We start from the raw sequence: 25541 nt of genomic DNA on the forward strand, positions 1-25541 counted from the left end.
GTCACATTAAGATTAGACACGAGAGTATTCTCAGGGGAAATGGGTTAAACGCAGGTGCTAAAGCCCACATGCATGTGAGAGGGTGTGGCCTTTAGAGGGGGTATGTGACAGGTGACTGAATGTGTTTAAGATGCAACAGGCTGTGCATGATTCGAGGATGTTAAGAAACTTTAGGTTGGTGTAGCCTGTCAGGCATAATTACATCAACTCCCTTCACCATCTCTGTCATGCACACTGTCGTGTCTCTCCCAGATCCCATTCACCCACCCTCCTGCAGCGGCATGCTGGCTGCTAACAGCTTGCAGCTGCCGCATTCTACAAAATATTGCCCTGTCCAGCAGAAGCCCAGGCTCAGGAAGTCCCCCCACTTGAGGCTGACAGCCAACAGTTGACTGAAGTGGGAAACCAAAGGCAGCCCTCTTGCCCTAGGGTTGGGGAAGGACAATTCTGCGGTGCAGCTGATGCTCCAGAGCCGACCTTTGCATCAGGCTGAGGACAGATTTCACCTGACATCACCTCTTTGCCCAGCCCTTTCCCATTCCCCACCCTAGCCTCTCTCCCTTATGGGTTTCACCTGAGAAGACTCCCTCATGAAATGACATGGGCCCAAATCCCTGCACTGGGCTCTGCTTCCAGGCAACCTGGCCCAAGGCACACATGTCAGTTCTTCTAACAGTGGTTCAGCCTAGTCTCTGGGAGTGTTAGTCCTCAGCCAATTCTAGAGGTCCAGAAGAAAATACAGATACATGCAAAGTTTGCAGCATGCCTCTACCTCCACCAACTCTTTCAGCCAGAGGGCAGCTGGCAATGCAATGCACTCCATTTCCAGGGCTAAGCAGGATTCAGACCTTGCATCCTTGCCCAAGGCTTGAGCACCTGCTGTCCACCATGGCCCAGCCCTCAGTCCAGCAACACCCTCTGATATGTGGTGACCCTTTTCCCGCTAGGCTGCTCTCCAGCTCTAGTCAATAGGCTGAGTCCAGAGCCCTGAATTCCTGCATTGCATGGCCTTTTGCTGTATTAACCCCATATCTGCTGGAACTAGAGGGTATCCCTCCCCTAAGTTCAGTCTTACCAGAGTCAATATTTTCAGCTTCTCTTTTGGTCTGTGTGGAAATATTCTTTGGGCAATGCCTTAGGTTCGTTTGCCCTCCACATTTCAGGGGTCTCTGCAGGCCAAGTTTGGACCATGGCTTCTGGCTCTGCCATTTACTAACCCCATGACCTTGGCCATGGTTGCTTCAGCTAATAAAAGACAGCACGGGGGAGGGGGGCGGGTGGCTCCAATTGCACCTGCTTCAAATAGGTTAAATGAGACAATGCATGTAAAGCAGCAGTGCCTGGCACATGGAGAGAACGCAACAAGTCAACATACGCAGGTGACTCTTCTTAGCATTGCCACTGTCTCCAGTAGCAGCAGCTACAGCTTGTTTACTGCCCCACAGAGTTCAGAAAGCACCTTCACACTGAGGATCTGACTGGACCCTCACCACAGTCTCACCAAGCAGATGGGGTGGAGGTCTTGCTCCCCGTTGGCAGATGGGGCAGCTGTGATTGGAAGATTGCTCTGCTTGAGGTCACACAGCTGGTACACAAAATCAGATCATTCCCTCCTAGATCTTGTGTTCCACCTCACTGGCTCGCATCCAGTCTTCTGGGCCTTCAGTGGGCCCCAGGCCCTGTGTGGTTGGGGGAAAGGAGTATGTGCTCATGGGAACTTGGTGTGTCTTCTTGAAAGGAGGAGTGCAGAAGAGACAGTCTGACAAGCGGATTCTGTGGCTCCTATTTCTCTCTGGGCTCTGCATCAGTTCTGTCCTCCCTTGCTTTCTCCCTCTGTCCCTCCTCTGTGCAGGCATTAACACCCACAGCATGCAGAGACAGGGCTGCAAGATGCGTATTATTTATTCATTGAGAGCACATCAGCCGTTTCCTTCTCTATTTGCCTGGAGGAGACAGGTCAAGATGTGCCACCCTGTGCCCTGTCACTCCTGGGAGGTAGATTTGCTGGCCATACAGATATCCACTCATAGAAAGCAGAAAGAGGATTTTCCTTAGGTAGGAGAGTACCCCTGAGATATCCATAAATGAATGCAATGTAATTTGCAAAGAAAATGCACAGAGGAGTGGGAAATGGGAAAGAGGTGAAATCTCTTTTGCAGCCTCTGGTCACCATGGCAACAGTGGCACCTTTTTAAAAAAAAGATAACTGATCATATTAAGTCAGAGGCTTTTTTTAAAAAACACATGAAGACAAACTATATCCCAGCCTCTTCCATAATCTGGAATAGATGTGTGGAAGGGGAGTCTACACCCCAACTCAACACACAGGTATAGAATCTTGGGGGCAAATGTGGATCTGAGCTGAGAAGCCCCTCATTTAGTCACCCTGACTCAGAGCATCCTTTTGAAAACAGTTGGTCAGGCTAGTGGGAACCAAAAGATCCATTCCTGAGAGCCCATGCAGGGAGCGACAGTGGAGAGGTGGGATTGGCCTTTCCAGAGCAACCAATAGGGCTCACCCACCTGCAAGGGTTGGAGGTGGTGCTCACCACAACGGACAACAATATAGCAAGCTGTGTGGGACCTGTGATAGGCTAAATGATGATGTCTATGTCCTAATCCCTGGAATCTATGAATATGTTACTTTATATGGCAAAGGGAACTTTGCAGATGTAATTGAGAACCCCGAGATGGGGAGCTAATGCTAGGTTACCCGCATGGCTCAACATAATCACAAGGATCATTATAAGAGGGAGGCAGGAGGATCAGAGCCAGAGAAGGTGATGTGCCAATGGAAGCTGAGGAAAACAGAGATGTAACAGTGGAGGCAGAGGCCATAGTCAGCCTCGAGAAGTTGAAAAAGTCAATGCAATGGGTTCTCCCCTAGAGCCTCCCTGGAAGGGAGGGAAGGGAAGGAAGGCAGCCCTGCTGACACCTTGATTTTATACTTCTGACCTCCAGAACTGCAAGGGAATAAATGCACGGTATTTTAAGCTACTAAGTTTGTGGTCATTTGATGCGGCAGCAATAGGAAACTCACACCAGGACTGATTTCCATAATGACATCAGTCATCATTGTTGAAATAAGGGACCAGAAGACAATAACCTGCCAGTGAATGATCATATGCTCCAAACTTCTATGTGCCTGGCACCTGACAGCAGGACAGGCCCCTTGAAAGGAGTATGCCTGTGCTGGATCATGGAAGAAGAGATGCCTGGAGGAGAGGAAGAGCCCAGACTTCAGGGGAAGCAGTGTTCAGGAACACATAGCCTTCTCCTCCTTTCCATGGAATATCCAGGGCGGGGGTGAGGGGGATGGGAAAGGGGAACATGAATTTCAGGTCTTTTAGAACCTCAGCCATGGTCAGAAGTCTCAAGTAGCTTTCCCAGCCCATGCAAACAGTTGGGGCAGGAAAATAGAATGAAGAAGGCACATCAGTGTTTTCAGTGCTCACTAACAAATCTTGTCAATGATCCACTTTCTAAATGTGGAGTGGCCATAAAGTCTGGAAATGAATAGTTATATTCTTGAATTTTAATGTAATAGCAACTACTTATGCATATGTACATGTGTACACCGCATGTCCCTGGAAGCTGTCTTTCCTTCACATCCATGTGTGTCTCCTAATTCAGCCATATTCATCTGTTACCTGGATTGTGGTAACAACCTCCAACTGGTCCTCCTGCCTTTGCTCTTGCTACCCTCAAATGCGTCCTCTACATGCTTTCCAAAATGTTGATGTTACTCTGTCATCTCCTAGATAAAAGCCTTTCCATGGCTTCCCATTGCCCTTAAAGCCAAGATCCTTCACTTGTCTAGGCTAGCACCTCCTCAAGGACAGTGATATTTGTTGGTTCAGAAGACTCATCAGCATGAGAACAGGGCATGTGCCTGGTAGACACCTTTGCATATTAACTAAACATCTTACAAAAACTTCTATGTCTTATCTTTTTGACCGCCCCCCTAACTTCTGCTCCAGACATACTAAAAATTTCTTGATTCCTCGCAAGAGTTCTGTTTGTCCTTCAAGTGTTTGTACGTTCCTGCTGCCTCGATCTCTAGCCCTGATTTCCTTGTGTTACTAGCACCCACTCATCCTTGAGGATTCAGTTCAAACATCCTCTACTCAGAGACCTACCCTAATTCCTAGACTGATTATAGATTCAGACAGTATCTTGAACTTCCTCTACTGTAACACTGTTCATACTTCATTTTAACTGTGTGTTTAATTGTCATAGACCTTATGCTCAATAATAGGGTTTCTCAACCTCAACACTGTTGACATTTGGGGCCAGATAGTCCTTTGTCATGGGGGCTCTCCTATGCATTATAGGATGTTCAGCAACATCCCTTTAGCAACCTTATCCCAAGTCATGACAATCAAAAATGTCTCCAGACATTGTCAAATGGCCCTTGGGAGCCAAAACTGCTCCATGTTGAGAACCACCTCTCTGCAACAGAGCTATGACTACCTCATTTACTTTGGTATTCCCAATGCCTAGCAAAGCACTTGGGCCATAGCGGGTACTAATAACTAATTGAGCAATTAAAACTCATGGGTGCCCAGTTGTGACAGTGTGATGTAAGAAATATATATTTGGGCTCTAACCCCAGTTCCTGACATGGAGCTCCCAAAGCGCTTGTAATTTCCTGAGAGATAGGAGTGCCAGGTATACCCTTTTTTCCTCATACTTGGGCTTTGACTCTGGTTCCTGACACAGAGCTTCTATCCCTTGGAATTTCCTGGGTGACAGGAGCATCTTTAGTTATTTTCCTTTTGTAGAGATGGGATCTTGCTATGTTGTCCAGGCTGGTCTCGAGTTCCTGGGCTCAAATGATCCTCCCTTGGCCTCCCAAAGCACTGAAATTACAGGCATGAGCCACTACGCCTGGCTGGGAGCATCTTTAGTTCTAATGAGGCAACACTTGGTGGGTTTCTGGATGGGAGGCTGGTCACCTGAAAGACCAAGTCACGATCAGAAGCCTGGAAATTTCAGCCCCTATCCCCCATCCTCTGGGGAGGTGAGAGGAGCTGGAGATTAAGTTAATAATAGATCTTGTCTATGTGATGAAGCCTCCATAAAAATTCCTCAACTATGGAGTTTGGAGAGCATCTGGGTTGCTGAACACATGGTGGACACTGTGTCCCAAGAGGACTTGAAAACTCCACGCCCCTTCCCCTATACCTTGCCCTATGTGTCTCTTCCATCTAGCTCTTCATCTGTGTCCTTTGCAATATCCTTTATAATGAATCAGTAGATGTAGGTCAAGCACTTTCCTGAGTTCTGTGAGCCATTTTAGCAAATGATTGAACCTGGGGAGGGGGTTGTGGGAACCTCCAATTTACAACTGCTTGGTCACAAGTACTGGACGTCTGGACTTATGATCGGCATGTGAAATGGCAGGTGGCAATTCAGTCTTGGGGGACTGAGCCCTTAAGCTGTAGGATCTGATGCTAACTCTAGGTAATGTCAGAATTAAATTAAATTGTAGGACACCCAGCTGGTGTTGGGCAGAAAATTGATGTATGGGGGGAAAAAACCCATACTTCTAGTAGGTCAAAAGTGAAGCATTGAGTGCTGTGAGTGAGAATATAGTAGGAGAAAAAAGCTTTTTCTTTCCTTTACACCAGGCCTTTGTAACCATTAGGTTGTTCTACATGCCTTCTAAGCTGGGGTTCCTATACACGATGGCTTCTTCCCTTCCAGGGTCCATTCTGTCCTTAGAAGTCTTGAAAATGGCTTCCCCTAGGGCGCTGGGTAAACCTCTGAATCAAAATGAGGACTGTGGATGTTCCACAGATTTTAAGTGTCTGTCTCTTTTTAACATCAAATCCCAGTTGAAGATGGCTCTTAAGGTGAACTCTGAGTCTCTGCGCATTAGAAATTCTGCACGTTAAAAAGCTGTTTAGAATGGTGGAAAGGGGCAGTAGTCTGAGAGGCAGTTCTACCATCTATGACCAAGCTCTATGACCTTGGACAATTCACTCTACCTCTCTGGGCCTCAACTACCTTAGCTATAAATTAAGGGACTTGGACTGGGAGATCACTGGCTTTTTCTAAATATCTGCAATGCTGTGCTTCAGAAAATGGCATTATGGAAACTGCAAGAGAATAGCAGAACAGTTATGAAAAAAGATTATAGAGAAACAGCTGGCCTGATGTGGTGGCTCATGCCTGTAATCCCAGCACTTTGGGAGGCCGAGGTGGGAGGATCACTTGAGTCCAGGAGTTTGAGACCAGCCTGGGCAACAAAGTAAGACCTTGTCTCTAGAAAAAAACAAAAAAAAGCCAGGTATGTTGGCACATGCCTGTATTCCTGCTTACAGCTATGATTGAGCCACTGCACTTCAGCCTCGGTGACAGAGCAAGATCTTGTCTCATACACACACATACAAAAAGAACCCATCGAATCCAGTATCCCCCTCCACAATACTCTGTTGTTCCTATCTTAGGATATGTATTGCTTTGACGCTTGTATGATAGTGTATACATTGTGTTAGCACCACAGCTCAGCTCCCTGGAGGCAGGTACACTGTGTTGTACTTCCCTGTGTTACACAGAGCCTGTTACACAGCAGTAGAGATAGCAAGCACTCAAACAGTGCCCACAACACAAATAGTGCTCTGAATAATGTCTAAAAATGCTCTTTTAAATCTGAACACTTCCCCAATAACTCATTTAGTCTTCAAACCAGTTCACAAGGTAGAATCTATTATTATCTCCATTTTACAAATGTGGAGACTGAGGCACAGAGAGTTTAAGAAACTTACCCAATTTGCACAGGAAATAGCCAAGCCAGGACTCTAGCTTAGGCAGATGGGGTCTGGTGTCTATTTGTACTGCCTCAAGTAGGTGTTCAGCCAATATGTGGTGACAAATTGGTTGACTGAATAAGTAAATCTGTCAAGTGAGGCATCAGGACAAGTTCAAGACTCTGCACAGAGCCATGGACAAACACACTTCAGGAAAAGCCCCCAGGTGAAGGGTTAGCCACCCCAACATGTATATTTTTGAATTGTGAAAAATAAGACACCTATAATTCATAGGCTCCAATACCCACACCCGGTACAGCACAGCATTTACCAAGATTATATAACCAACCCAAGCACAAATATCCAAGTCTCAGTGAGCACTAACCAAGCTGTGCACCAATTTAGCCACAAACCTATCTCTTCCAAAGCTTCATTCGTGCTCACATTCAGGAGACACTCCCCAATATTCATCCCCCAGTTTGAAAGGAAACAAATAGAAAGCCCACCTGGCTTGCTGCACATTTATGTGTTTGGGGACTTTGTCTCCACACGTAACACATGTAAATAACAGGCATCTGTTATTCACTATGTGCAAAGGGAGCCGCTCTAGAGGTTATCAACCCAGTGCCACCATTTACCAGTAGTGGAATTTATTTTCTGAGCCTCGGCCTACTTGGCTGTGACATTGGCGATAGTAACATCAACCTCATAAAGTCTTGGGAGGACTAAATATAGGTGAAAGTGATGAAACACATTTGTTCAGAATTGTTCTGAAAGGGACAGTGTTTACATTGTTTGCTGTCCATCGTGGCCCTGGAATGGCAACTCTAGCTGTTTGTTGATTTTTATAGTTGTTGGTCCATCCTGTCAGCAAATTTTCCTGAATAATGTCTAAAAGGCTCTTTTAATTCAGGATATTATGAGCAATGCAAAAGGATTAATCGGGCAGAAAAAAAAACACATATTAAGAAATCAATTTTGGTTTGTTAAGTCTGGGTTGGAAATCTGCATGGTGGTGCAGACCATAAGCCTGGGAGGCACTGAGGTCTGACCTGAGTGTCAGCTCTGCAATTGCCTCTCCTTGGGCCAGTTATTTAACTTCTTAAGTCAGTTTCCTGTTCTCTAAAATGGGAATAATAGTAAATACTTCATAGGGTTTTTGTGAATGTTAAATATGATAGTATTTCCATAGTGCTTAGCTGATTCAACATTAGCTGTCATTATTGAAACATACAACCATCTACATACAGTGCACAAGCATACCTAGTACCAAGTCTTAGAAATAAGGCTCCCCTGTAATCGGTTATGCAAGTGGCTAGGGTTGTGCATGTCCAGGTTGCAACTCTTGCCTCTCAATATCCCATTTCTGGGTCACCCTCTCCAGGCCAGATCCCATTTTGGTACATACCAGTCTACAGTATAGAGGACTCCTTTGAGCCATGGTAGATCTGCTACTACAGATAGTTTCAGTCTCTTTTTTTTTTTTTTTTTTTTGAGACAGAGTCTCGCTCTGTCGCCCAGGCTGGAGTGCAGTGGCCGGATCTCAGTTCACTGCAAGCTCCGCCTACCGGGTTTACGCCAATCTCCTGCCTCAGCCTCCCGAGTAGCTGGGACTGCAGGCGCTCGCCACCAAGCCTGGCTAACTTTCAGTCTCTTGATTGCTCAAAGACTTCTTGTCTTAGCCATGATGATGCTTTCAACTGCAAAAACTTGAATTGCTCTGGCTAGTTCAGTTTGTTTGCAATTGCACAGAGAACATCATGCATTAAAAGAGAATGTTGGAGATGTCTTTAGTGTTTTACTCAGCGAATGCCTGGATTAAAAGAGGTGCTTCATGCGTATTTACTAATGAATGAATAGTGTTATTGAAAAATGCCTTCTACAAAATGCTTACAAATAACCTCACCACAAGTGTTGGCTGCAGCCACAGCGGAAGAAGTCCAGACTTCTGGGCTCTGCCCCATTTCTCAGAAGCCTTTTTCTTTGCTGGGCATCAAATATTCTCCTTAAATGCAGCAACTGGAGCTAAAAAATTGTGTCCTTTCAATAAAATGTGAATCATTTTTTAGTTTAATCATTCACATTTTTTTAGTTTAATCGTTTTGTTTTCATGCCATGGGGATTTCAAATGTAGTTTGAAAACTGGGAAGATCTATAATATAAAAGCATAATACTATTGTTATATGTGAGTTAAGCTAGGAGAAGTTTAAAGCAAAAAGAGCCTGGAATTACTCTCTAGTCCTAATATTCAGTAGCCATAACTATTTTTTTAAACTTATTTTCTTTATCATTGGAGGGGAGGGAAAGAAAGCAAGCAGAGGTAGGGGTATGGTTACACTATTTAAGGAAGAACTGAATACAAAGACGATGAGTCTTTCATAGTCTCAACAACTCCACAATGAATAACTGGATTATCTCATTTATAATTCACACTGGATTAAAAAAAATTGGTTCCCCTCTGTGTATATCAATTTAATTCAAACCTTGTCTTCAAAATACAAAGATGAATATTACAAGATAAATTATAACTGCAATAGATATTTTCTAAATAGAAGACCAAACACCAAAGGGAATCCCTCTTTCCAATGTCTTTTGATATGACAAGATTTTGCCAGAGTGGAAGTCTAACACTTAAGTAAGCATTCTCATGGCCAAGTAAGAAACTACAGTTGTAGTGTGTACTACCCTACAATTACCATATGTATTACATATTAAAATCAGCATTAAATATGCTTGTATAATTATGCTATTAATGATGATAGCAGTGGTGATGCTGGTGGAAAAAGCCTGTCTTTAGGCCAAGAAAAGTAAGGGAGAAAAATGTAACAAGCAGAAAGTAAACACAGAGTTGGGCATTTTTTGACTAGGAAAGAGAATTTTAAGCATAGAAGTATAAAAAGAAAAGTACTCCCTTATTTCCCCTATGTGGAGATAATATGAAACATTTATTAGATATACTGGACAAGAACAGAACTAAGTACGGCAACTCTACTGCAGCATTACAGAAAAATCATCCCTTCACCACAGTGTAAGATTTAAGGGCAACCTGCTCAATGATGCATGTTACATAAAACACAGCAAGATTGCTGCTGCCTGCCAAGTACTTCCAGTCCCTACCCAGGTCCTACTGAAATACTGGTGGTCCCAATTAGTTTTATTGAAATACATCTTTAAAGAAAAAGATAAAGCATTTAAAAAGACATGTCAAAATGCTTCAGGAACCACATATCCAACACAAACTTTATCCTCAAATGGGTTATGTTTGCCTCGCACTAATAAACATTTTTCACTCAAATTAAAGCAATAATCTTCCATACATAAGTATCTTCCCTGCCCAATAATTCAAAGAAAAAAAATCCAAAATGATTAGTAAAGAAAAATGTAAGAATTAACAGACCCTTTAAATTTGTTTTAAATATTTTTAAGGTTTAGAAATTGTTTACAATTTGTAATTCCTGGTAGGATAGCATTATCTGAATGAACACCCTAATTGCAAACCACTGTAAAATGCTTCAGCTGCATTTGGGGGAGAGGGGTAGGGATTATCTTCAAAGCACCCCAGCTCTCTTGATGAAAAGGTCTGAGGTACACTGATTTGTATTATTGTGACATCCATAAGGTGATCTATGTTGCTTTTCCTTCATTAAGGGCTTTATTTATCAGAAGGGCATTATGCTTGACCTCCAAATTTGGCTGACAATTTATTATAAGATTCATAACCTTTGGGTTGCTCTGGCATTGTGACATATTTGCTGGGTTCTGAGCCACATCCTAGAAGTCCACCATAACCCCTGGATCCTACAAGGCTGCAAGAACCTCTGTATCACTAAGAATTTTATTAAGTCCAGGCATTCCGGCCATTCCAGGCATGCCCCCTCCCATTCCAGGCATTCCTCCAGGAAAATTACCAGGCATTCCCCCAGGAAAGACACCTGGAAAAGACCCATACTGAGCTCCTGACTGTGGTCTGGCTTCTTTCTCCCTCTGGGCTGTCTCATGTTCTTCTCCAGCCTTCTTAACTTGTTCTATTCTTTCTTCGATCTCTCACTCTTCACGTTTTTGCTCATACTTTCTCCGATGTTCTGCAATTTTCTGTGCCCTAGGTTGAACTTCTTTCAGCATTGCACTAGGATCTTCATCATAATCCAATTTACAGACAAGGGCAAGATCATGGGCTGCTTCTTCCCAGTGGCCTAGAAGTCTGTGTGCTTTCCCTCGCCATTTGCAAGGCTGAGCTGAATCAGGATTTATTTCAACGGCTCTGTCACAGTCTCGGATAGCAGCATTTGACAAAGACACTGGCCCTATTGGCATACAAGATGGCCAAGCAAAGATTCAGCTTGATGGCATCTGTGAATAAGTCAATGGCTTTCTGCAGTTCACCATCATTTAGGGCTTCAATAGCAGCCACTTTCTGTCTTGTCATTTGTCTGATCCATCATCTCCTGTGTTATCTCTGCATTTTCATCTCCCATTTCTTGAGGGGCATCAGTGTCTGGTTCAATCACACCTTCATTTTCAATTTCTAGATCACTTTCCTCACTTGATGTTTCATCTACCTTTAAGTCTTCCTCCATCTTCTTACTATCAAGTTTTTCTTCCTTGGTATTTTCTTCTGATTTAGCTTTCTGAGTAGCAGGTGGTACTTGACCCCCCATGCTCTCCACCCACTCCCTCAGGAAGCACATTTCCTCAATGTGCAGAACACTCGGATCCTACTTACACATTTTCACAAGGCCCAAAGCTCGCTCACTTTGCGGCGGTCCATGGTGACGAGGCGGTGGGTGAAGCTGAGGGCCTGCTGCCCAGTTCCAGGCCCAGGTGCTGGCTAGGCATGACTGCGCAGAAGGGGGCGGCTAGCTCTCTATTTTAAAGGGATTTAGTGTAGCAAAATTGTATTTGAGAGATACAAAGAAAGAGAAACACAAGATCAAGTCTTCTTTTGACTGACACACTAAACAGTAGTTTGATTGCTGGGGGTCTCTTACTACTGCAGGAAACAGACATCAGTTAAATAAGTAAGCAGCAAACCAGAAGCCTTAACACAGGCTCAGGCTACTTGTTTTCTATGGCTGAAGTACATCAGTACAGTCATACCCTGCATGATGACATTTTGTTCAAGGACTAACTACATATATGAAGGTGGTCCCATAAGATTATGACAGAGTGGTAAAATTCCCTATTGCCAAAATGCCTGCTGACATTGTAACTTTCTTAAGGGCACAGCATAACCTATTACTCACATGTTTGTGATGATGCTGTTGTAAAGACATCTACTTCATGGCCTGTCATATTAAAAAGTATAGCACATGCAATTAGGTATAGCACATGACACTTGATAATGATAATAAATGACTATATTACTGGTTTATATATTTACTATACTACACTTTTCGTTGTTATTTTAGAGTGTACTCCTTCTACTTATCAAAAAAAAAAAAAAAAAGGAAACTGTAAAACAGCCTCAGGCAGGTCCTTCAGGGGGTGTTCCAGAAGACAGCATTGTTATCATAGGAGATGACAGCTCCATGCATGTTACTGCCCCTGAAGACCTTCCAATGGGACATGATGTGGAGGTGGAAGACAATGATATTGACCTGTGTAGGCCTAGGATACTGTGGGTGTTTGTGTCTTAGGTTTTAACAGAACAGTTTAAAAAGTAAAAAATAAAAATAAAGCATTTTAAAGTAGAAAAAAACTATAGAATAAGTATATAAAGAAAATTTGTACAACTATACAATGTGTTTGTATTCTAAGTGTTACTACAAAAAAGTCAAAGTTTTAAAAATTGATAAGTTTATAAAGTAAACTTATAGCAAGCTAAGATTAATTTATTGAAGAAAGAAGACTTTTTCTATAAATTTAGTGTACATTGTTTATAAAGTCTACAGTAATATACAGTACTGTCCTGGGCCTTCATATTTATTCACTACTCACCCAGAACAACTTCTAGTCCTGCAAGCTCCATTCATGATAAAGGGATTCATTTATTTTATTTTGTTATTATTATTATTATTATTATTTGAGACGGAGTCTCGTTCTGTCGCCCAGGCTGGAGTGCAGTGGCACGATCTTGGCTCACTGCAAGCTCTGCCTCCCAGGTCCATGCCATTCTCCTGCCTCAGCCTCCTGAGTAGCTGGGACCACAGGCACCCGCCACCACGCCTGGCTAATTTTTTGTATTTTAGTAGAGATGGGGTTTCACTGTGTTGCCCAGGCTGGTCTCAAACTCCTGAGCTCAGGCAATCCACCCACCTCGGCCTCCCAAAGTGCTAGAATTACAGGCGTGAGCCACCGCACCCGGCCTTTATTCATGTTAAGTTCACATCTGGTCATGACCAAAGCCAGCAGAACAAAGTCATCACAAAACTAGAGTGCCGGTTGAGGGAGAGCCATGATCTTGCCATGAGCACAATAGGAGCTTTATGCAAGAGTATCAGAGAGAAGCAAACCTCCTGAGCAACAAGATAATATTTGCTACATAAAATGAATTTTGATTAATAATGGATGCAAAACTTCACCATTTAATAACATGGTCTCTGTTACAGGGAAACAGCTGCCCAGGGCATGCCAGTGGGGGCAATAGGACTCAGAACTCAGAGGAAAAATCCATACAGCCTGTCCAAGAAATCAACTGGAATTGAGCTGGAAATCAATACCACAATGTTATAGTATTCAGAGTTATTTTTATGAGCTGCTTGAACAGTTGTACAAAATATAAACATATTTTAGCTTTAATTATCCCCATCTCTGGCTTCACTGGTGCACCATGAAATCCAAACTTTCCCATCTGTTAACAGCGTGCTAGGCAGATTCCATGGTGTAGCTGTGAATTTGAGGCATTCAAAGTCCAGTCCGCCTAGTCCTGTGGAAAACTCCATCTCATCTGATTTAAAACTTTCCTCATCCTTGGCCGGGCGCGGTGACTCAAGGCTGTAATCCCAGCACTTTGGGAGGCCGAGACGGGCGGATCACGAGGTCAGGAGATTGAGACCATCCTGGCTAACACGGTGAATCCCCGTCTCTACTAAAAAAAAAAAAAAAAAACTAGCCGGGTGAGGTGGCGGGCGCCTGTAATCCCAGCTACTCGGGAGGCTGAGGCAGGAGAATGGCATAAACCCAGGAGGCGGAGCTTGCAGTGAGCTGAGATCCGGCCACTGCACTCCAGCCTGGGCGACAGAGCAAGACTCTGTCTCAAAAAAAAAAAAAAAAAATTTTCCTCATCCAACTGATGATTCAGAGAAAATACAGAGAACATGTTAAACACATACCTTGGGGATGCAATCAGCAAAATCCAGACTTTAAGGAAATGGCATAGAACAAATGACCCAGTCTCTTCAAAAAATAAATTTCAGGGGTTGTGGGAAGGGAAGAGAATGGTAGAAGATGGAAGGGGAATCTATAGATTAAAAGATATTTACAAGATATACCAACTAATTACAGTGAGCAAACCCTGTTTGGATCCAGATTCAAACCAAATGTAAAAAATAAACATTTATTACACTTCTGACACTATTGGAATCTTAAACACTGACCATTTATTTACACCAAGAAACAGTGCAGTTTCCTTAAGTGACAGTACATACAATTGTGGTTTTTTTTTTTTTTAAAGTATGTCCTTATCTTTTAGGGATATATCTTGAAATATTCATGGGTTAAATGACATCATGTCTGGAATTTGCTTCAGAGCAATGCAGGAAGGGGAAACTAATGAGGATACAGATGAAGTGAGACTGGCTGTGAGTTGTTAATTGTGGAGTAGCTGGACTTCTTCCTAGAGTGCAAGAGGGAAAGTTTGCCAGGCCTTCCAAAGGCTTAGGGGGCCTCTGCCTCTTCCTCTTCCTCATGGTCAAAGGGAGTCACAGGCCAGTCCTCCCTCAGTGTGGAGGGGGGCACTGTTCTCAGGAGGCATCTGCCACTGGGGCAGTCCTCGGAGACCTACACTGTTCCAACAAGGCCTCCTGCCTTCCATCCAAGCCCCATCCTTCTCACCTCCCAACCTACCCTAGAGCCCACAGAGGATGTTCTAAAACTCATCCCTAAGTGCATCTTACAAGCTACTGTCAAATGTAGTCTAAACTCATTAATGTGGCCCACAAGACCCTGCAAGGTTCTTCCTCTTCCTACCTTTCCAGTATCATCTCTGCACACTGCACCCCACCACTTGCCTGAGCTCTATTTCAGTCCCTTCCATGTAACCTGTCTGGCTCCTCCAAGTTGTCACACAGGCTATCGCCTCTGCCACTTCCCACTCCCCACCCATCCCACCTTATTACCTGGTGGTTTGTCCCTCAAACCTTGGTTTAGATGCTCCCTATTCTAGGAAGCCTCCCTCTGAGGAAGACACGACACTGGGATGACCCAGATCCCCCATCAAGGAAGGACTTGCCGTCCAGTTGTGAGAAAAGCATCAGGAGGCAGCATGTGGCTGTCAGCTCCACATCCAGCGATGGGCAGTTGGGACAGGGAGGCTCACGGTTTCAGCCTGACTCGTGACCCTCTTGCAGGCAGTCTTCTCTCCAGAGCCCCTGCCTGGTTGGCCACAGCTTCTGCAGGATTGTACTGCGGTTCAGTTTCTTCCTCTGTCTGATTGGGCTTCACCCTGTTCCTTTCACAGGGGTTAACCCCTACTAAACATCTTGTACCCTAGACTCTGTCTCAGCAACTTTTTCCTGAGACTTCCATCTGTAGTACATTCCCATCGCACATCTCCTTCTGCCCCATTCTGGGTAAATGCCTCTTCTGGCTAATCTGATAACATGCTGCCTCTTCCCACCCTACGGTGTCATCACCCGGCATTGTAACTGTCTATGTAAGAGTCTGTATCCCCCACCTGGACTCCACAGGGCAGGATGTGAGCATATCTTGCTCATCTTGGTATGCTCAGGGTATAGCACAATTCTTGGGATGTAACTGACATTCAATCAATGACTAGAAATCTTAGGTGGGCAGGGAATTGGAAATCAACATCAGAATCCCACCATTGACAGTATTCATAAATGAATGAATGAAATGAGGGCCCCTTTCTAGAGATTTCCCAAAGTTTGGTCTGAAAAGCCATTGTTTATTAAATGAAAGCAGCAACATTTCAGAGCCACAAAATATTTTAAAGAAGAGGCACCATTTTTAAATGTGTGGATCGTTAAGAGAAACATGCTACAATGAAGTATTCAATGGGTGAAGCCATTCTTTGGAATAGTCAAGACATTTGGGGATACTTTCCTACAGATAAGTTCAAAAGGAGATTTTAAAAATACTCAAACTCTGAACACTGAATGGAAACTGGTATTCCCTGGGATATGGAGGGACTGAGGATAATATGTGTGTGTGTGTGTGTGTGTGTGTGTGTGTGTGTGTGTGTATATATATATATATGACTAATATATTAGACATATATATGCTATATATACTATAGTGTATATATAGTGTATATATACATAGTGTGTATATATATTGTGTGTGTGTGTGTGTGTATATGTGTGTGTATATATATAGTAGACCTTTGGGCATTACTTCCTGTAATAGCCACGGGCCTACCTGAGATCATTTTAGGCCCATTTTACTTAAGTAATCTGCAGCCAGGAAGAGACTGTCTGGATTCCCTTCATTAGTAGCTGCAGCATAATCAGAGCACAGAGAGAAAAATGCACCTTCTCCACCTCGCTATGCTTTCTTCTCTTTTTCCTATGCCATCCCTCTGCCATCAAGCAGATTTGCCAAATCTCTGCAGAGCAAAAGTAATAAGAATATCTGGGCCAGGTATGGTGGCTCACGCCTGTAATCCCAGCACTTTGGGAGGCTGAGGTGGGTGGATCACCTGAAGTCAGGATTTCGAGACCATCCTGGCCAACATGGTGAAACCCCATCTCTACTAAAAATACAAAAATTAGCCGACTGTGGTGGTGTGCGCCTGTAGTCCCAGCTACTGAGGAGGCTGAGGCAGGAGAATCGCTTGAACCCAGGAGGCGGAAGTTGCAGTGAGCCAAGATGGCGCCACTGCACTCCAGCCTGGGCAACACAGTGAGACTCCATCTCAAAACAAACAAACTGACATTTACTGCATCTTCAATTCATGCCAGGGCTGTTCTGGGAACTTGACGCTGGCTATCTGTGTAAATCTCACAGCAGCCCTGGGAAACAAATGTCTCCAAACAAATGAGGAAGCTGAAACACAGATTAAGTTGCTGAAAGCTTACAGGAACATCAGAACCAAGGTTTGAATCCGTCTTTCTGACACCATAGCCAGTCCTCTAGGCCAAAATAATGTCACCTTACAAACATGGTGCCTATATCCACTGACTGAGGCTCCTCTCAAGGGCAGGAGAAAGAGATGCAGGGCAACAATGCAGCCACTTCACAGGTGTGTGCTCTGTGGTGTCAGGAGAGGCCCGGTTGACAAGGTCCCAGGGAGCCTGCTTCTATTTTCTGAAGCATGCCTACTGCATCTTCAGAGGCAGATGGAGTAAGAGCAATTGGCTGAGAGAAGCCAAGACAACTGTCACAATACAATGGAAAAGAACACAGATTCTGGCATTAGACCTAGTTCAAATCCCAGTCCAGCCAATTCCTGGCTGTGTGTCCTTGGACAAGTAACTTAGCACTCTGGCCTTGCCTCGTCTACTCTGTAAATGGAGGATGGTTTTGTACATAACACAAGGGGTGGAGAGGTTTAAATCACTTAGGCAATGCATGTTAAATGAATCATAAATGTAGATTCCCTTTTCCTCTGCATAATATACCCTCTGAAGCCCCAGGGAAATCTCAGCAGTGACAAAGGAATGAAGACTTGGATGAGGATGGGCCTCTTGGGGACTGTGGGAAAGAGACAGGAAGATACTATTATCACCCCTCATTTTTTCCCTTTACTAGTTTTGAAGTTTTATGCCTATGTCTGTCCTTTAAGTAGTCAGCCTGGCCCTTTTTTCATGCATATTTAATAGACCCTAATGATAATCAATATCATTCATTACCTTCTTCCCAAACTATTACAGAATTCTAGAGTAAATCAACTGTAGTCACCCTCTCCTAACTTACTGCTATTTTTGTCTAATATTTAAGTTGTATCCCTTTTTTTCCACAGTACAAATTAGATGTCATTATTCAGTATTATCACTGTCTTTTTGTACAAGCAATGTTTGGATGTATACAATATTTAGCATATTTATTGTTCACTGTTATTTTTTAATAGTGGTATGTAGTTTTTAAAAATAACAGCTTTAATGAAATATAATGCATATACCATAAAATTGTACACTCAAAGTATACATTTCAGTGGTTTTTAGTATATTCACATGGTTATGCAGCCATCAGGAGTATCAAATTTCAGAACATTTTCATCACCCTATAAAGAAACTCTGTATTCATGACCAGACATTTCCTACTTCCCTCTGCTCTCAGTCCCTGGCAACCACTAAGCTTCCTTCAGTCTCAACAGATTTGCCTATTCTGGATATTTCCTATAAATGGAATCATACAATATATATAGTCTTTTATAACTGGCTTCTTTCACTTAGCATAATATTTTGAAGGGTTATTGATGTAGCAGGTATTAGTACTTCATTCCTTTTTATTGCCACATAATATTCCATTGTATGAATATACCACATGTGGTTTATCCATTAATCAGTTGTTAGACCGTTGTATTGTTTCCACTTGTTAGCTATTACAAATCATGCCACAATGACCATTGTACAAGTTTTATGCAGACATATGCTCTTATTTCTCTTGGATGGATATTTAAGAGTGGAATTGCTGGGTCATATGCTAAGTCTATGTTCATCCATTTGAGGAACTGCCATACTGATTTCCAAAGTGACTGCACCATTTCACAGTTACACCAGCAATGTACAAGTGTTCCAGTTTTCCTTACCATTTCATTATTGCCAGTCTTTGTATATTAGTCATCCTAGTGGGTGTGAAGGGGCATGTCATTGTGGTTTTGATTCCTTAATGACTACTGATGCTGAGCATCTTTTCCTATGTTTACTGGCCATTTGTATATCTTCTTGGGGAAAATGTCTATTCAACTCATTTGCCTATTTTTAGTTGGGTTATTAATCAGATATATCAGAAGATATATGCAAATATCTTCTCCCATTTTATGGGTTGTCTTTTCGCTTTCTTGATAGTGTCTGAAGCACAAAAGTTTTACATTTTGATGAAGTTCAATTTATTTTTTTCTTTTACTACTTTTGCTTTTTGTGTCATATCTAAAACACTATGGCCTAAACCAAGGTCACAAAAATTTGCTTCTATCATTTCTTCGAAGAGTTTATTAGTTTTGGCTCTTACATTGGGTTTTGATTCATTTTAGTTTTGTATATGCTGTGAGATATGGATTTAACTTCATTCTTTTGCATATGCTATCCAGTTGTCCCAGTACGATTTGTTGAGAAGACTCGTCTTCCCCTACTGAATTGTCTTTAACTCTTGTCAAAAATTAATTGACCATAAATACAAGGGTTTATTTTTAGACTTGCAATTCTATTCCATTGACCTACATGTCTGTAGTTATGCCTGTAACACACTGTTTTGATTACGACAGCTTTGTAGTAACTTTTGAAATGAGAAGTAGGAGTCCTTCTACTTTTTTTTCCTTTTTCAAGGTTGTTTGAACTACTCTAGGTCTCTAGCATCTTTATATGAATTTTATGGTCAGCCTGTCAATTTCTGCAAAAGAAAAAGGTAACTGGAGTTTTGATAAGAATAATATTGAATCTGTAAATAAATATATGGGTACAGACATACCTCTTTTTTGTGTTTCATTTTATTGCACTTTGCAAATACTACATTTTTGAATGCAGTTTGTTGCCACAAATTGAAGGTTTGCAACAACCCTGTTTCAAGCAAGTCTATTGGTGCCATTTTTCCAACATGTGCTGACTTCGTGTCTTGTTTGTCACATTTTGGTAATTCTCACAATAATTTAAGTTTTTCATCATTATATGTGTTATGGTGATCTATAATCAGTGGTCTTTGATGTTACTATTGTGACTGTTTTGGGGTGCCATGAACTGTGTCCATTAAAGGCTACAAACTTTAATAAATGTTATGTGTAAATAACATCTATTAGATGTTAAAACTGGTTCCAATAAATAAATGTTATGTGAGTTCCGACTGTTCCACTGACCAGTCATTCTCCTGTTTCAATTTTCTTTCAATATTCTTCAAGAATATTGACATTAGGTCAACTAATAAGCCTACAATGGCCTCTAAGTGTTCAAGTGAAAGGGAGAGTTACACATCTTTTACTTTAAATCAAAAGCTAGAAATGATTAAGCTTAGTGAGGAAGGCATGTCAAAAGCCCAGACAGACTGAAAGCTAGGCCTCTTGTGCCAAATAGTTAAACAAGTTGTGAATGCAAAGGAAAAGTTCTTGAAGAAAATGAAAAGTGTTATTCCAGTGAACACAAATGATAAGAAAGCAAAACAGCCTTATTGCTGATACAGAGAAAGTTAGTGGTCTGGATAGAAGACCAAACCAGCCACAGCATTCCCTTAAGCCAAAGCCTAATCCAGAGCAATGCTCTAACTTTCTTCAATTCTGTGAAGGCTGAAAGAGGTGAAGAAGCTGAAGGAGAAAAATTTGAAGCAAGCAGATGTTGGTTCATGAGGTTTAAGGAAAGAAGCCATCTTCCTAACATGAAAATGCAAGGCAAAGCAGCAAGTGCTAATGTAGAAGCTGCAGAAGTTATCCAGGAGATCTAAGATAACTGATGAAGGCAGCTACACTAAACAACATATTTTCAATGTAAACAAAACAGCCTTCTATAAGAGAAAGATGCCATCTAGGACTTTCATAGCTAGAGAGGAGAAGTCAATGCCTGGCTTCACAGATTCAAAGGATAGACTGACTCTCTTATTAGGGGCTAACGTGGCTGGTGACTAAGTTGAAGCCAGTTCTCATTTGCCATTCTAAAACTCCTAAGACCCTTAAGAATTATGTTAAATGGACTATCTGTGCTCTCTCAATGGAACAACAAAGTCTCAATGACAGCACGTCTGTTTACAGCATAGCTTACTGAATATTGCAAGCCTACTGTTGAGACTTACTGCTCAGAAAAGCAAATTTCTTTGAAAATGTTACTGCCCATTGACAATGCACCTGGCCACCCAAGATCTCTGTTGGAAACATACAAGGAGAGGAATGTTGTTTTCATGCCTGCTGATACAACATCCATTCTGCTGCCCATGGATCAAGTTCTAATTTCAACTTTCAAGTCTTATTATTTAAGAAATTCATTTTGTAAGTCTATTGCTGCCACAGGTAGTGATTATTTTTATTGTTCTGAGCAAAGTAAATTGAAAATCTTTCGGAAAGACTTCACCGTTCTAGGTGCCATTAAGAACATTCATGATTCATGGAACGAGTTCAAAATACCAAAATTAACAGGAGTTGGAATAAGTTGATTCCATTCAATCCTCATAAATAACCATGAGGGGCTCAAGACTTCAGTAGACGTAAGTCTTTATTTCTGAGTTTTCTATTCTGTTTTGTTGGTGAATGTGTTTGTTTTTGTACCAGTACTGTGCTATTTTGGTTACTATAGTCTTAAAGTATAGTTTGAAGTCAGGTAGTGTGATTCCTGCTTTGTTCTTTTTGCTTAGGATTGCTTTGGCTGTTTGGGCTGTTTTTGGTTCCATATGAATTTTAGAATAGTTTTTTCCTAATTCTGTGAAAAATATCATTAGTAGTTTGGTAGAAATAGCATTGAATCTGTATATTGCTTTGGACAGTATGGCCATTTTAATGATATTGATTTTTCCAATCCATGAGCATAAAATTATTTTCCATTTACTTGTGTCATCTCTGATTTCTTTCAGCAATGTTTTGTACCTCTCCCTATAGAGATCTCTCACCTCCTTGGTTAGCTGTATTCCTAGATATTTCATACTCTTCGTGGCTACTATAAATGGGATTGTTATCTTGATTTGAATCTCTGCCTGAAAATTATTGGTATGTAGAAATGCTACTGACTTTTGTACACTGATTTTGTATCCCCAAACCTTACTACAATTATCAGTTCTAGTAGCCTTTTGGCAGTCTTTAGGGTTTCCAGATATAGAATTATATCATCAGTGAAGAGAGATAGTTGGACTTCTTCTTTTCTTATTTGGATACCTTTTATTTATTTCTCTTGCCTGACTGCTCTGACCAAGACTTCCAGCACTACACTGAATAGGAGTGGTGAGAGTGGGCATCCTTGTCTTGTTCTAGTTATCAAGGTGAATGGTTCTAGCTTTTACCCATTCAGTATGATGTTGGCTGTGGGTTTGTCATAAATAGCTCTTATTATTTTGAGGTATGTTCCTTCAGTGCCTAGTCTGTTGAGGGTTTTTATCATGAAAGGATTTTCAATTTTATCAAAACCTTTTTCTGTATCAATTGAGATGATCATATGGTTATTGCTTTTAATTCTGTTTATGTGGAAACTACATTTATTGATTTGCATATGTGGAATCAGTCTTGCATCTCTGGAATAAAGTGTACTTTATCATGGTGTATTAACTTTTTAGTGCTGGATGGTGCTGCTGAATTCTGTTTGCTGGCATTTTGTCGAGGATTTTTGCCTCTATGTTAATCAGAGATATTGGTCTGAAGTTTTCTATTTTCATTTTGTCTCTGGCACATTTTGATATCAGGCTGATTAGGGAGGAGTTGGGGAAGAGCCCCTCCTCAAGTTTTATGGAATAGTTTCAGTAGGATCTGATTTTCTACAAGGCTGACAGAAACAAGCAATGGGGAAAGGACTACCCTATTCAGTAAATGGTGCTGGGATAACTAGCTATCAGAAGAATGAAACTGGATCCTTGCCCTTCACCATATACAAAAATTAACTCAAGATAGATTAGCAATTTAAATGTAAGATCTCAAAAGACCACATTCAAATGGTCAACAAAACAGGGAAAATGTTAATCATTGCTAATCATTAGAAATGCAAATCAATACCACAATGAGATACCATCTCACACTGTCATTAAAAAGTCGAAACACGTACTGGTGAAGATGCAGAGAAAAAGTAAAGCTTATACACTGTTGGTGGGAATGTAAATTAGTTCAGTCACTGTGGAAAGCCACCTGGAGATTTCTCAAATAAAATAAAGCTACCATTCAACCCAGCAATCCCATTACTGGATATATACCCAAAGGAAAATACATCATTCTACCAAGAAGACACATGCACTCATATGTTCATCACCACACTATTCACAGTAGCAAAAGCCTGGACTCAACCTAAGTGCCCATCAATAGTGGACTAGATTTTGAAATGTGGTACATATATACCATGGAATACTATACAGCCATAAAAAAGAATGAAATCATGTCTTCACAGCAACATGGGTGGAGCTGAAGGCCGTAAACCTAAGTGAATTAACGTAAGAGTTTCAAGAAAACCAAATACTGCACGTGATTACTTATAAGTGAGAGGTAAACATTGAGCACACATGGACATAAACATGGGAACAGTAGACACTGCAGACTACTAGAATAGAGAGGCAGAGAGGGGGGTGTGGGTTGAAAAGCTACTTATTGGGTACTACACTCGCTGTACATGTAGCCTCATATCTAAAATAAAAGTTGAAACTAAAAACAGTAAAAGACTTCGGTAGAGGAAGTCACTGAAGATATAGTGGTAGTAGCAAGAGAACTAGAATTGGAATTAGAAGTGGAGCCTGAAGATCTGACTGAATTGCTGTAATCTCATAATAAAACTTGGATAAATGAGTTGCTTCTTATGCATAAGCAAAGAAAGTGATTTCTTGAGATAGAATCTATTATTGGTGAAAATGCTGTGAAATTGTTGAAATGCCAACAAAATATTTAGAATATTATATAAACTTAGTTGATAAAGAAGTGGCAGAATATGAGAGGGTTGACTTTGATTTTGAAGGAAGTTCTACTGTGGGTTAAAATGCTGTCAAACAGCATTGCATGCTACAGAGAAATCTTTCATGAAACGAAGAGTCAATCAATGCAGCAAACCTCACTGTTGTCTAAGAAAATGCCACAGACACCCCAATCTTAAACAACTACCACCCTGATCAGTCACCAGCCATCAATATCAAGGCAAGACCCTCAACCAACAAAAAAATACAGCTTGCTGCATGCTCAGGTAATTAACATTTTCTAGCAAAGTATTTTTAATTAAGGCATGTACATTGTGTTTTTAGGCATGTTATTACACACTTAGTAGGTCAGAGTGTAAATATAACTTTTATATGCACTGAGAAAACAAAATTGTGTGACTTGATTTATGGCAATATTTGCTTTATTGTGGTGGTCTGGAACCAAACCCACAATATCTCCTTATATTGCCATCTTAACAATTTTAAGTCTTTGGATCCATAAACATGGTACATTTTTCCATTTATTTAGGCCTTATTTAATTTCTTTCAAATGTTTTGTAGTTTTCAGTATAAAAATCTTGCAATTATTTTGTTATATTTATTCCTAAGTAGTTTATTCTTCTTGATGCTATTGTATATAGAATCATATTCTTAATTTCATTTTCAACTTATTCAATGGTATATAGAAGTACTATCAATCTTTGTATATTTATCTTCTATCCTGCACCTAGCTAAACTCATTTGTTAATTTTAATATCTGTTTTTGTGGCAGTGGATTACTTAGAATATTCTATATACATGATCATGTCATCTGTGAATAAAAATAATTTTACTTCCTTTCCAATCTAGATGTCTTTTATTTCTTATTCTTGCCTGATTGCCCTGGCTAGAATACAGTATTGAATAGATGTGGCAAGATCTATCATTCTTGTCTTGTCCATAATCTTAGGGAGAAAGCATTTATTCTTTCATCATAAGTACAATGTTAGCTGTGGGGTTCTTTTTTTTTTGTAGTTCTTATCAGGTTAAGGAAGTTTCCCTTCTATTCTGATTTTGTTTAGTGTATTTTTCATGAAATGGTACTAGATTTTGTCAAATGCTTTTTCTGCATGTATTTAGATGATCATGCTGTTTTTGTCTTTTATTCTACTAATATGATTTATTACATTGATTGCTTTTGAATTTTGAACAACCTTGTATTCCTAGAATAAACCTCACTTAGTCATGGTATATAATCCTTCTTATAGGTTGCTGAATTTAGTTTCCCAGTATTTTGTTGAGGTTTTTTTCCTCCATATTCAAAAAGGATATTGTTCTGCAGTGTTTTTTTCTTGTGATGTCTTGGTCTGGTTTTGGCATCAGGGTAATACTAGCCTCATGGGATGAGTTGGGAAATGTTCCCACCTTATTCTATTTTTTGGAAGAGTTTGTGAAGGATTAGTATTAATTCTTTCTTAAATGTTTGGTAGAATTCATCAGAGAAGCCATCGGGTTTTTAGTATATTCACAGAGTTGTGCAAAACTCACTAGAATTTAATTTTAGAGCATTTCTGTCACTCCCAAAAGAACCCCCTGTAGTCACTAGCAGGAATACCTCACCTCCCTCAGCCTCAGGCAACCACTACTGTATTTTCTGTCCTTGTAGATTTGCCTATTCTGAACATTTTATATAAGTTAAATCATAAAATATGCGGCCCTTTATGACTAGTTTCTTTCGCTTAGCATACTGTTTTCAAGGTTCATCAATCCTCGTGTTGCTACATCATTCATTTTAGCTGCTGAATAATATTCCACTGTATGAATATACCACATTCTGTTTATCATCTGTTGAGAGACATTTGGGTTGTTCTCACATTTGCCTATGATGAATAATCCTGCTATGAACATTTGTGTAAAAGTTTTTGTATGGATTAGCAATGTTTTGTTTTTAAAATTATA

General features: G+C 41.0%; 1 pseudogene; it reads right to left on the bottom strand.

Moving 5' to 3' along the window:
* Window positions 1-10425: 10425 nt before the first annotated feature.
* Window positions 10426-11523, bottom strand: LOC108535728 (hsc70-interacting protein pseudogene; annotated as a pseudogene).
* Between the last annotated feature and the right edge of the window lie 14018 nt (window positions 11524-25541).

This window comes from Rhinopithecus bieti, unplaced genomic scaffold, assembly GCF_001698545.2.
Source record: "Rhinopithecus bieti isolate Rb0 unplaced genomic scaffold, ASM169854v2 scaffold_12653, whole genome shotgun sequence".
Classification (NCBI taxonomy): Eukaryota; Metazoa; Chordata; class Mammalia; order Primates; family Cercopithecidae; genus Rhinopithecus; species Rhinopithecus bieti.